The sequence below is a fragment of the Pseudophryne corroboree genome, chromosome 4, assembly GCF_028390025.1.
Source record: "Pseudophryne corroboree isolate aPseCor3 chromosome 4, aPseCor3.hap2, whole genome shotgun sequence".
Taxonomy (NCBI): Eukaryota; Metazoa; Chordata; class Amphibia; order Anura; family Myobatrachidae; genus Pseudophryne; species Pseudophryne corroboree.
The window spans coordinates 648,805,125-648,817,600 of record NC_086447.1 but is presented as its reverse complement, the minus strand read 5'-3'; the positions used below and the strand labels follow the sequence as shown (position 1 = coordinate 648,817,600).

The 12,476-nt window shown below is 47.2% G+C and overlaps 1 protein-coding gene and 1 pseudogene across 14 annotated transcripts in view; one reads left to right on the top strand and one right to left on the bottom strand.

Annotated features, from left to right (window-relative positions):
• Positions 1-12,476, bottom strand: part of WDR27 (WD repeat domain 27) — a 1,147,516-nt gene that overhangs the window by 699,894 nt on the left and 435,146 nt on the right. The window lies entirely within an intron of this gene.
• Positions 10,799-10,917, top strand: LOC134912591 (5S ribosomal RNA; annotated as a pseudogene).

Genomic DNA, 12,476 nt, shown 5'->3' with positions numbered 1-12,476 from the left:
GTGCCAGATATGCCCACAGTGCCAGGTATACATGCCCCCCCAGTGCCAGATATGCCCCCAGTGACAGATATGCCCCCATTGCCAGGTATACATGCCCCCCCCCAGTGCCAGATATACCCCCAATGCCAGATATGCCCCCATTGCCAGGTATACATGCCCCCCCAGTGCCAGATATGCCCCCAGTGCCATGTATGCTTCCACTGCCAGGTATACATGCCCCCCCAGTGCCAGGTATACATGCCCCCCCCCCCAGTGCCAGATATGCCCCCAGTGCTAGATATGCTCCCACTGCCAGGTATACATGCCCCCCCCCAGTGCCAGATATACAGGAAGCCCGCCCCCTCCCCCTCTGCTCACCTGTGTCTGTGTGAGGGGAGGAGAGTGCAGCCTGCGCCTCTCCTTCCCCTCAGTCTCCGGCGGGTGCGGGTGTCTCCGTTCAATTCAGCGCCGATCCGTGAGCCAATCAAAGGTCGCGGTCCGCGAGCTCTGATTGGCTCACGGGTGGTGCTGAATTGAAGACACAGAGGGGCAGGAGAGGCACAGGGCTGCGCTCTCCTCCCCTCACTTCAGCAGGAGGCGGTGAGCAGCAGAGGGAGGGGGGAGGGATGGGGAGCGGCGGCCCATAGGTACGGCGGCGGCAGATGCCGCCCGGTCTATCCACGGGTGGCTATGTGTGCAGCCCGGGCCCTCCACTCAGGCCATCAGAGTGGCCGGTCCCGGGACAACTGTACACAGGGCACCCCCTTGATGGCGGCCCTGGCTGTATGGTAATGTAGCTGGAGGTGTCCTCTACAAGCAGACGCCTCCTGCTGCAGTAGTGATCTGATCTGCATCCTAGGATGCAACATCGGCTCACGAAGGGGTAGATGTGTTAACCTGAAAAGAAAAAGGCATAAGGTGGTGATAAACCAGTGATAAGTGCAAGGTGATAAATGCACCAGTCAGTCAGCTCCTGTCAATTTGCATATTGGAGCTGATTGGCTGGTACATTTATCACCTTGCACTTATCACTGGTTTATCACTTCCTTATGCCTTCTCCAGGTTAATACATTTGCCCCTCAGTCACCATTGGGCAGTTACGCAACATTGGATCACTCAGTCACCATTGGGCGGCTTATGGCACTTATGGTGCCGCGCAAGCCGTGTGTCGCAGAGGCTAGGAAATCTCTGTCCTACAACGGAGATCCCTGGCCTTTTACCACCCCCTAAACAGCGGCGACACCCCTCGGTTTTTACAAATGCAGGCCGTCGTTGCCCCCTCCACACCCCTGAACGGAAGCAGAATGTCAGTAACTGAGTTTGCTGCCATCCTGCTTCTGACATCGCAGGATCCATCTGTGAATGCGCAGAACAGGTCCTGCACATGAGCAGAGTACCAACCATAGGTACTTTGCGCGTGATACCGCTCTAACAACTGCACCTGAATGACCCCTATTCAGCAAGCCAGAGCCAACTGCATATACTTACACAGTAGCTTTTTGGTTCAGTAATGTTCAGTAAATATGTCCTGGTGAGAGTTATACCTGGTCCAAGTTTAACCTATAGAGTCCCATTTGAAACAGACTAATGCACAGAGCTATTTTGGGTGCCAAAATGAACATGCAGAGCCATATATATGATGAACCATGTAACACAGTAATATGTAGCTGGTGCTAAGTTTAGTATAGAAAATCATACTTATTATGTTAGTTAGATACCACCAATTGTATTATGCAGCACTGTACAGATAATACTATATGTAATCATTCATGAAAGCTCCTTTGGCACATATAGCAAAACATTCGGTACTTATTTATGGGCCTAAATCAGACATCATTGCAAAAGCAAAATCTTTCTCTAATGGGCAAAACCATGTGCACTGCAGGTGGGGCAGATATAACATGGATAAAGAAGAAGGGGAAAGAAGACTCTTGTTTGGGGGCACTCTTAAATTCATATAAAATTTAACTTTTATTAAATCCTTTCATAAAAGCCATAATTCATAATAAATATACGCGAAAACACAATTCATAAATGTTGAGATCTATGGGATAATTCCCAGAGACAAAGATGAGCCCAAATCATGTTTATAAAGTTTCTGACTACAAGAATTGAGCTTCACAGTGCGGAACAGCGGAAAAAGATTTGTAATATATGCTGTACAGATGTCTCTTAGCACCACATGACTATCTAATAGTCAATAACAAATATCAAAGGTAGACAAAATCTGTATATCCAAATATATGCTGTACAGTTCTGTCTTAGCACCTAATTACTACCCAATAGTCAATAACAAATATCAAAGGTAGACAGGATATGAAATCCAAAAAGGCAGCGATTAAGCACAGGTTAACAGGGGTTGGTAAAAGATACACAGAACAATCCGTGATTCCATGCCCCTTAAAGCTGTCACTGTCAAAAGCATGAAATCATGGACAATAAGAACAGGTTGACACTGGTAAGCAAATATATATTTTTCAATAGATATAGGTGTCAATTATTGTACACTCCCATAACTGTCAACATCCGAAACATGAAGTCATAAGCGGTTGAACATAAACTGTAACACAAAAATAGCAATTTCTTTTGTGCAATGAATTGTTTAGAAAGAAAGAGATCGCTGCCAAAGGGATAGCAGTAGTGCAGAAAAGCAGATGCATTTGAATCGGAATAGGGATCTGCTTTTGACCATGTGCTCGTCAGCAGAGAATGGCCAATGAGAGTCCGTTAAAACCGATGCATGTGATTACAAAGTATCCCCTGCATCCAGGGGTTAAAGTGGGCCAGAACGGGGCGGAACTGCATGCCGGCACCTCAAATTGGAGGCGGAACCAGTTCCACCTCCTCCTGCCCACCTTAACTACTAGGTTGAAATGCAATCACAGGCCATCGTTAAATAAACCACCAGGACTAGGCTCTGGGGCTTTTAGGCTGAAGCGGCAGGCTTGAAGTGCCGGGTTTGGGCTGCCGGAAAGAATCCGACAATAGGAGGTGAGGCTGGCTGCAAGTTCAGGGTTTCCCTATGTGCCGCTCACCGGCGCCGTGACCAATGTGGTGGTGGGTGGGCGGCGCTATAGAGGGAATGATTGATACCCGCCCTCCCTCCTCCGCTCCCGCCGCACTGGAAGCCCTGGTCCCAGACTCCCAGCTGCAGCGGATCTGGGACCAGGCTGGCTTTATTATCCCTGCCACCGCATCGAGCTCCTGTGACCGCTACTAGTTCAAATCTGCTGCGGACCGGTGACCACTCCTGATTGGCTTCCGGTCCACGGCAGTTTTGAACTATTGGCACCGCGGTCACAGGAGCTTGATGCCTGGTTTCAGATCCGCTGCAGCCGCCCTCAGCCTCCTCTGCCGCCCCGCCACCGCCCTCAGACCTCTGCACGCCCACATTCTCCTCCTCCGCACTGTCTCCTCCACCCCGCGCCTACCAGCCTCCTCATCCACCGCACCGCAGACCTGATAAACAGGTAATCTTAACCCTGCTGCCTTTCTCTCTCCCTAGTCCCTACTGTATGCCCTTGTTGTCCCTCTCTGTCACTCTCCCTGTCCCTGCTGTCACTTTCCATGTCCCTGCTGTCACTCTCCCTGTCCTGCCGTCTTTCTACCTTCCCTCTGTCACTCTATAATGTGAATATCGGCTCATTCCATGTGCTATAATGTAAATTTCGGCTCATACTGTGTGCTATAATGTGAATTTCGGCTCATACCGTGTGCTATAATGTGAATTTCGGCTCATATCGTGTGCTATAATGTGAATTTCGGCTTATACCGTGTGCTATAATGTAAATTTCGGCTCATACCGTGTGCTATAATGTGAATTTCGGCTCATACCGTGTGCTGTAATGTGAATTTCGGCTCATACCGTGTGATATAATGTGAATTTCGACTTATACCGTGTGCTATAATGTGAATTTAGGCTCATACTGTGTGGTATAATGTGAATTTTGGCTCATACTGTGTGGTATAATGTGAAAGGGGTACCAGTAAGGAGTACTACTCTTGTGGTGCATAATTTGTATAAGGGGTATATGGTGTGGTAAACTACACTGAAGGACATGCCCCCTTTTGAGTGGCTTTTCCAGAGCATAATTGCAACCTTCACTTTTCCATACCCCCACGTCAAAATTTCCACTTCGACCACTGATGTTTACCTTCAAGTGACATATAATACATAATCTTAGTTTGTTACTTAACCTGATGGTGCACAAACTAATTTATAGACTACTACTTCACAATTATATTTCCAAACACAATTACCTAATTACATTTAATGGCGGACCTAGAAGTTTTCTGTCATTAACTCTACTTTACACGCTAGCAATATTACAGGAAGATTTCAGGCTGCCAGTTGCCTACATAATGTCATGTATAGTTTTATCATAGAACCATAAAGAAATAAGATAGTGTTATATATAATATTTAAAACTTTTTAGTGAATATCTATGTCTTGAGAGGGGATTCGGTCAGAATGCCGACTTTCGGGATGCTGGCAGTCGGAATACTACACTGGGATCCCGACATGGATTACCGTGCTGGCACCGGAAGCCATCATAAGTATGTCGGGGGCCCTTAGCATTAGGCCACGGGGGAGGGTTAAGGTCAGGTTGCAGGGGATAGAGTTAGGGAAGGGAGGGTTGGGGGGGTAGAAGGGGAGAGTTAGGATACTTTTCTACTAGGTGTCAGGATCCTGCGCGTCAGGATGCCGCTTTTGGTATTCTGACCACCAGCGTCCGAACCCCTTGAAAGTACTGGGGAGGGGCTTGGAGTGTGTTATCTGCCAGGTGGGAGGGGCTAGGGGGTGGCATCTACCATGTGGGAGTGTCTAGGGGTGTGGCATCCACGGGCGGGGGTGAGTTCCACCACCTCTCTAGGACCACTTTAAGCACTGTCTGCATCTGCTGACAGCCCCGAGAAATAGGGCTGATGAGAGTACAGAAAGCAAGGATAGATAGGAGCGTAATACTCTGTAGGACTCTAATATAAGACAAAATATTTTGTATGTCCCTAGTTTAGGGTGATAATTTATAATTATATTAGCGTGTAAACAAGTGTATATACACACACAATGGGGTAAATTTACTAAGAATCGTATTTTCCCGTTTGAGGTCAAAGTTCAATCACGAATGACATCGAAAGTGTAAATATGCAACTTTTTGAATTGATTACGACTAATTTACTAAGCTGCCGTATTCTGCATTTTCGGTTTTTCCGATGTCGATGTCATTCGTGTTTTTAGGCAGTGTTTTACGTGAGTGACTTGTAAAACACTGCCGACTTTAATACAATGAATCTCGGCCGGATCTGAGAGATCCGTGCAGGGCTTCATTGTGCACCTTGTTAAAAAAATAAAAAATGTTTAAACTTAAATTAAAAATTGCGTGGGTCCCCCCTCCTAAGCCAAACCAGCCTCGGGCTCTTTGAGCCGGCCCTGGTTGCAAAAATATGGGAAAAACATTGACAGGAATTCCCCCATATTTAAGCAACCAGCACCGGGCTCTGCGCCTGGTCCTGGTTCCAAAAATACGGGGGACAAAAAGCGTAGGGGTCCCCCGTATTTTTGAAACCAGCACCGGGCTCCACTAGCTGGACAGATAATGCCACAGCCGGGGGTCACTTTTATACAGTGCCTTGCGGCCGTGGCATCAAATATCCAACTAGTCACCCCTGGCCGGGGTACCCTGGGGGAGTGGGAACCCCTTCAATCAAGGGGTCCCCCCCCCAGCCACCCAAGGGACAGGGGTGAAGCCCGAGGCTGTCCCCCCCATCCAATGGGCTGCGGATAGGGGCTGATAGCCTTTGTTGAAAGTAATGAATATTGTTTTTAGTAGCCGTACTACAAGTCCCAGCAAGCCTCCCCCGCAAGCTGGTACTTGGAGAACCACAAGTACCAGCATGCGGCGGAAAACCGGGCCCGCTGGTACCTGTAGTACTACTACTAAAAAAATACCCCAATAAAGACATTACACACACACCTTGAAAGTATAACTTTAATGCATACATACACACCACCATATACACATACTTACCTTATGTTCACACGAGGGTCGGTCCTCTTCTCCAGTAGAATCCATGGTGTACCCGTTGAAAAAATCCTACTCACCAAATCCAGTGTAGAGGGCTCCTCGGATAATCCATTTGTAATCCACGTACTTGTAAAAATAAAAAAACGGGACACCCGACCACGAACTGAAAGGGGACCCATGTTTTCACATGGGACCCCTTTCCCCGAATGCCAGAAACCCCCTCTGATTGATGTCTAAGTGGGTTTCTTCAGCCAATCAGGGAGCGCCACGTTGTGGCACCCTCCTGATCGGCTGTGTGCTCCTGTACTGTCTGACAGGCGGCACACGGCAGTGTTACAATGTAGCGCCTATGCGCTCCATTGTAACCAATGGTGGGAACTTTGAGGTCAGCGGTTGACCGAAAGTGACCTCACCGCTGACCACAAAGTTCCCACCATCCGGAACCACGAGTATTGTTCTTACTCCTCGTTTTCTTATTATTCTCAGTACCCTTGGTATGAGAGGCAGAGGAGGGAACACATAAACTGACTGGTACACCCACGGTGTCACTAGAGCGTCCACAGCTATCGGCTGAGGGTCCCTTGACCTGGCGCAATATCTCTCTAGTTTTTTGTTTAGGCGGGACGCCATCATGTCCACCTGTGGCCGTTCCCATCGATTTACAATCAGCGTGAAGACTTCTGGATGAAGTCCCCACTCTCCCGGGTGGAGGTCGTGCCTGCTGAGAAAGTCTGCTTCCCAGTTGTCCACTCCCGGAATGAACACTGCTGACAGTGCTAACACGTGATTTTCCGCCCATCGGAGAATCCTTGTGGCTTCTGCCATCGCCGTCCTGCTTCTTGTGCCGCCCTGTCGGTTTACATGGGCGACTGCCGTGATGTTGTCTGACTGGATCAGAACCGGCTGGTTTTGAAGCAGGGGCTTTGCTTGACTTAGGGCATTGTAAATGGCCCTTAGTTCCAGAACATTTATGTGTAGGGAAGTCTCCTGACTTGACCAAAGTCCTTGGAAGTTTCTTCCCCGTGTGACTGCCCCCCAGCCTCGAAGGCTGGCATCCGTGGTCACCAGGACCCAGTCCTGTATGCCGAATCTGCGGCCCTCTTTGAGATGAGCACTCTGCAGCCACCACAGCAGAGACACCCTGGTCCTTGGAGACAGGGTTATCAACCGATGCATTTGAAGATGCGATCCGGACCACTGGTCCAACAGATCCCACTGAAAAGTTCTGGCATGGAACCTGCCGAATGGAATTGCTTCGTAGGAAGCTACCATTTTTCCCAGGACTCGCGTGCAGTGATGCACCGACACCTGTTTTGGTTTCAGGAGGCCTCTGACTAGAGATGACAGCTCCTTGGCTTTCTCCTCTGGGAGAAACACTTTTTTCTGGACTGTGTCCAGAATCATCCCCAGGAACAGTAGACGTGTCGCAGGAACCAGCTGTGACTTTGGAATATTCAGAATCCAACCGTGCTGGTGTAGCACCTCCTGAGATAGCGCTACGCCGACCAACAACTGCTCTCTGGACCTCGCCTTTATCAGGAGATCGTCCAAGTATGGGATAATTAAAACTCCCTTTTTTCGAAGGAGTATTATCATTTCGGCCATTACCTTGGTAAATACCCTCGGTGCCGAGGACAGGCCGAACGGCAACGTCTGGAATTGGTAATGACAATCCTGTACCACAAATCTGAGGTACTCCTGGTGAGGATGGTAAATGGGGACATGCAGGTAAGCATCCTTGATGTCCAGAGATACCATGTAATCCCCCTCTTCCAGGCTTGCAATAACCGCCCTGAGCGATTCCATCTTGAACTTGAATTTTTTTTTATATATATGTGTTCAAGGATTTTAAATTTAAAATGGGTCTCACCGAACCGTCCGGTTTCGGTACCACAAACATTGTGGAATAGTAACCCCGTCCTTGTTGAAGTAGGGGCACCTTGATTATCACCTGCTGGGAATACAGCTTGTGAATTGCCTCTATCACAGCCTCCCTGTCTGAGGGAGTCGTTGGCAAGGCAGATTTGAGGAAACGGCGGGGGGGAAATGTCTCGAATTCCAGCCTGTACCCCTGAGATATCACTTGAAGGATCCAGGGATTTACTTGTGAGCGAGCCCACTGATTGCTGAAGTTTTTGAGACGGGCCCCCACCGTACCTGGCTCCGCCTGTTGAGCCCCAGCGTCATGCGGCGGACTTAGCAGAAGAAGCAGGGGAGGACTTTTGTTCCTGGGAACTGGCTGTATGCTGCAGCTTTTTTCCCCTACCTCTGCCTCTGGGCAGAAAGGACGCGCCTCTACCCCGCTTGTTCTTTTGGGGACGAAAGGACTGTACCTGATAATACGGTGCTTTCTTTGGTTGTGAGGGGACATGTGGTAAAAATGCTGACTTCCCAGCTGTTGCTGTGGAAACTAGGTCCGAAAGACCATCCCCGAACAACTCCTCACCCTTATAAGGCAAAACTTCCATGTGCCTTTTAGAATCTGCATCACCTGTCCACTGCAGAGTCCATAAACCTCTCCTGGCAGAAATGGACAGTGCACTTATTTTAGATGCCAGCCGGCAATTATCCCTCTGTGCATCTCTCATGTATAAGACAGCGTCTTTAATATGTTCTATGTTTAGCAATATAGTGTCCCTGTCTAGGGTGACAATGTTTTCTGACAGGGAATCCGACCACGCAGCTGCAGCACTGCACATCCATGCTGAAGCAATAGCTGGTCTCAGTATAATACCAGTGTGCATATAAATAGCCTTCAGGAGATGCTCCTGCTTTCTATCAGCAGGTTCCTTTAGGGCGGCCGTATCCGGAAACGGTAGTGCCACCTTTTTTGATAAGCGTGTAAGCGCTTTATCCACCCTAGGGGGTGTTTCCCAGCGTGACCTATCCTCTGGCGGGATAGGGTACGCCATTAGTAACTTTTTAGAAATTACCAATTTTTTATCGGGGGAAGCCCACGCTACTTCACACACTTCATTTAATTCTTCAGAAGGGGGAAAAACTACTGGTAGTTTTTTCTCCCCAAACATAATACCCTTTTTTGTGGTACCTGGGGTCACATCAGAAATGTGTAAAACATTTTTAATTTCCTCAATCATATAACGAGTGGCCCTATCGGACATTACATTAGTCTCTTCGTCGTCGACACTGGTATCAGTATCCGCGTCGACATCTGTGTCTGCCATCTGAGGTAGCGGGCGTTTTAGAGCCCCTGATGGCCTTTGAGACGTCTGGGCAGGCACGGGCTGAGAAGCCGGCTGCCCCGCATTTGGCATGTCGTCAAATTTTTTATGTAAGGAGTCGACACTTTCGCGTAATTCCTTCCACAAGTCCATCCACTCAGGTGTCTGCCCCGCAGGGGGTGACAACACATTTATAGGCACCTGCTCCTCCTCCACATAAGCCTCCTCATCAAACATGTCGACACAGCCGTACCGACACACCGCACACACACAGGGAATGCTCTGACAGAAGACAGGACCCCACAAAGCCCTTTGGGGAGACAGAGAGAGAGTATGCCAGCACACACCAGAGCGCTATATAATACAGGGATTAACTAAATGATATCCCCTTATAGCTGCTATATGTATATTGCGCCTAAATTTAGTGCCCCCCTCTCTTTTTTACCCTTTCTGTAGTGTAGACTGCAGGGGAGAGCCATGGAGCTTTCTTCCAGCGGAGCTGTGAGGGAGAAATGGCGCCAGTGTGCTGAGGGAGATAGCTCCGCCCCTTTTTCGGCTGACTTTTCTCCCGCTTTTTAATGGATTCTGGCAGGGGTATTTATCACATATATAGCCTCTGGGGCTATATATTGTGATATATTTGCCAGCCAAGGTGTTTTTATTGCTGCTCAGGGCGCCCCCCCCCCAGCGCCCTGCACCCTCAGTGACCGGAGTGTGAAGTGTGTATGAGGAGCAATGGCGCACAGCTGCAGTGCTGTGCGCTACCTTGGTGAAGACTGATGTCTTCTGCCGCCTATTTTCCGGACTCTTCTTGCTTCTGGCTCTGTAAGGGGGCCGGCGGCGCGGCTCTGGGACCGAACATCAATGGCCGGTTCCATGCGGTCGATCCCTCTGGAGCTAATGGTGTCCAGTAGCCTAAGAAGCCCAAGCTACCACCAGTTAGGTAGGTTCGCTTCTTCTCCCCTTAGTCCCTCGCTGCAGTGAGTCTGTTGCCAGCAGATCTCACTGTAAAATAAAAAACCTAAAATATAATTTCTCTCTAGGAGCTCAGGAGAGCCCCTAGTGTGCATCCAGCTCAGCCGGGCACAGGATTCTAACTGAGGTCTGGAGGAGGGTCATAGTGGGAGGAGCCAGTGCACACCAGGTAGTCCTAAATCTTTCTTAGCTGTGCCCAGTCTCCTGCGGAGCCGCTATTCCCCATGGTCCTTACGGAGTCCCCAGCATCCACTAGGACGTCAGAGAAAATGTTTTGTTATCTTTCTTGAAATTTGTCACAATGACTTATCTGAATTAGGATCCATTAGTATTCAACAATAGAGGGGACCCAAAGGGACTCATATTAATGTAACTCAATTGTTAATTCTAACCACTCTTATTCTTCCACCTTGCAATTATTTTCCTTCTTTTCTTCCTTCTGTGAACTCTCATCCACGATTCTGGGGAGCGTGTCCCCTCAGGAGACACGACTTTTCAGTCTAACGTGGACAGCAGATTCACGCTTACATATCCGCTGCTATTCCCCTTCCCCACGCATTCCCATTATCTTTCTCCTGAGGAGGAATCAACCCCTCCGTTTCGGTGCACTCTCATTGGTGGTATAGGGTCAAATCGTCCTACGACCATACCCCTACGTCCACGCCCAATCTCGTCCGATCTTGGAAGCTAAACGGAGGTGGGCTGGGTCAGTACCTAGACGGGCGACTGCTAGGGAATACCCAGTGAAGTAGGAAGACTCCCTTCCCTATAGAAACAACACCAACAGCAGTATCACCACTTATATTTATTCCTACTATTCCTTGAACTAGAATTCTTCTCTGTCTTACCTTATCCATGACAGTGGTTAATTATCAGAAATATAATTCAGTGTGTGGGCTCTCCCTCTCACGAATTTAACTCAATTTAGGGTTGCATTAATACAAACACAGTTTGTACAGATCTTTGGCAGACGGAAGCAGCATAGTATGTAGCTATCTTCCGATATGCATTTATCCAGGTATAATTAAGATCTGAACATTTCCTATTTTTTGGGAATATATTTCCCATTTGGCATATCAATGTTTGATTATGTCGAATTTGTTTTGTTGAGTTTCCATGTATCTTAAGAGCAGAAATAAAGACTACTTTATTAATTCTTAGGCACATCACTTATCAATGAACACTTAGACAACATAAGAGTGCGCCCAAACAAGAGTCATACTTTTCTTCTTTTTTGTTTATATTTGTCCCCATCTTTGACTCTGGGCGCACCGCCATACGGACGGATAGGAATATTTGATACCTAGTAATATTGTCCATTTCTGGCTTCAGTATGATTACCTTTGTACTTTGAATCTAGGTCAGTGCAGGATCAAACACCCCTTCTGTCTCTGGTGAATGCCCAGTTTAAAAAAAAATAGCATTTTACGGAGAATTCAATATAGCATCCACCTCTAAATCAGCCCCATAATGTTTACGTAAATTATTATACAGAAATAATATGAGTGTCCTTGGACCTGAGCACAGCTGTCAACTTACAACTCATCCCACGTAATTTATCTTCTCTGCTGCAAACCATGAGTTGGATACCTCTAAGCTTACACAGCAAATCGCTGTCTCGGTTAAGGTCATGGTCACTGACAGTACAGCAAATGTTTAGTCTGCAAGTGATTCAAGTATTATATACTGTATAATAAGACAGCTGAAGGTAGACCAGGCACAAAAAATATATATATAAACTGGATGATAGAGAACACTGAAGAATAATAACATCTGATTCTGTACAATATACATAGTAAATCTGTAGAATATAGATAGTGAAGACAGAGTGATGCTTTCTGAAACATTTTATACAATGATCACACAGTTTATGGTTATATACGTATGGTTATGTGCTTTTAAAGGGTTTCACAATACAAGTCTCAGTCGTGAACTGTAAAGCATGTGAAGAAATATACTGTCGCCACATAATTGAAGAAACATGTGTCTACACTCTTGATACTCATTATATAGGTAGTAAGGACTGGTATGTGAATTAGTCAGTGCAGTATAACTGAAACTCTGTGTGGCTCAAGCATTCATCCCAGCTGAGCCAATTCTTGGTCAGTTCCTAAATTTACTTTTTTCAATCCATTGAACGGAAACTATAAAGCAGATAAAAAGAAATTGTTGGTTGCTGCATTGTTTCACTATATTTATTGTTGAGAATAGATGATGTTGATGTTATATTGTGACTATAAAATATATTTATTATGCTTTTACAATATAACATTGTTTTGTTAAATTCGCTAAATGTTAAAAGCACTAACAGTGG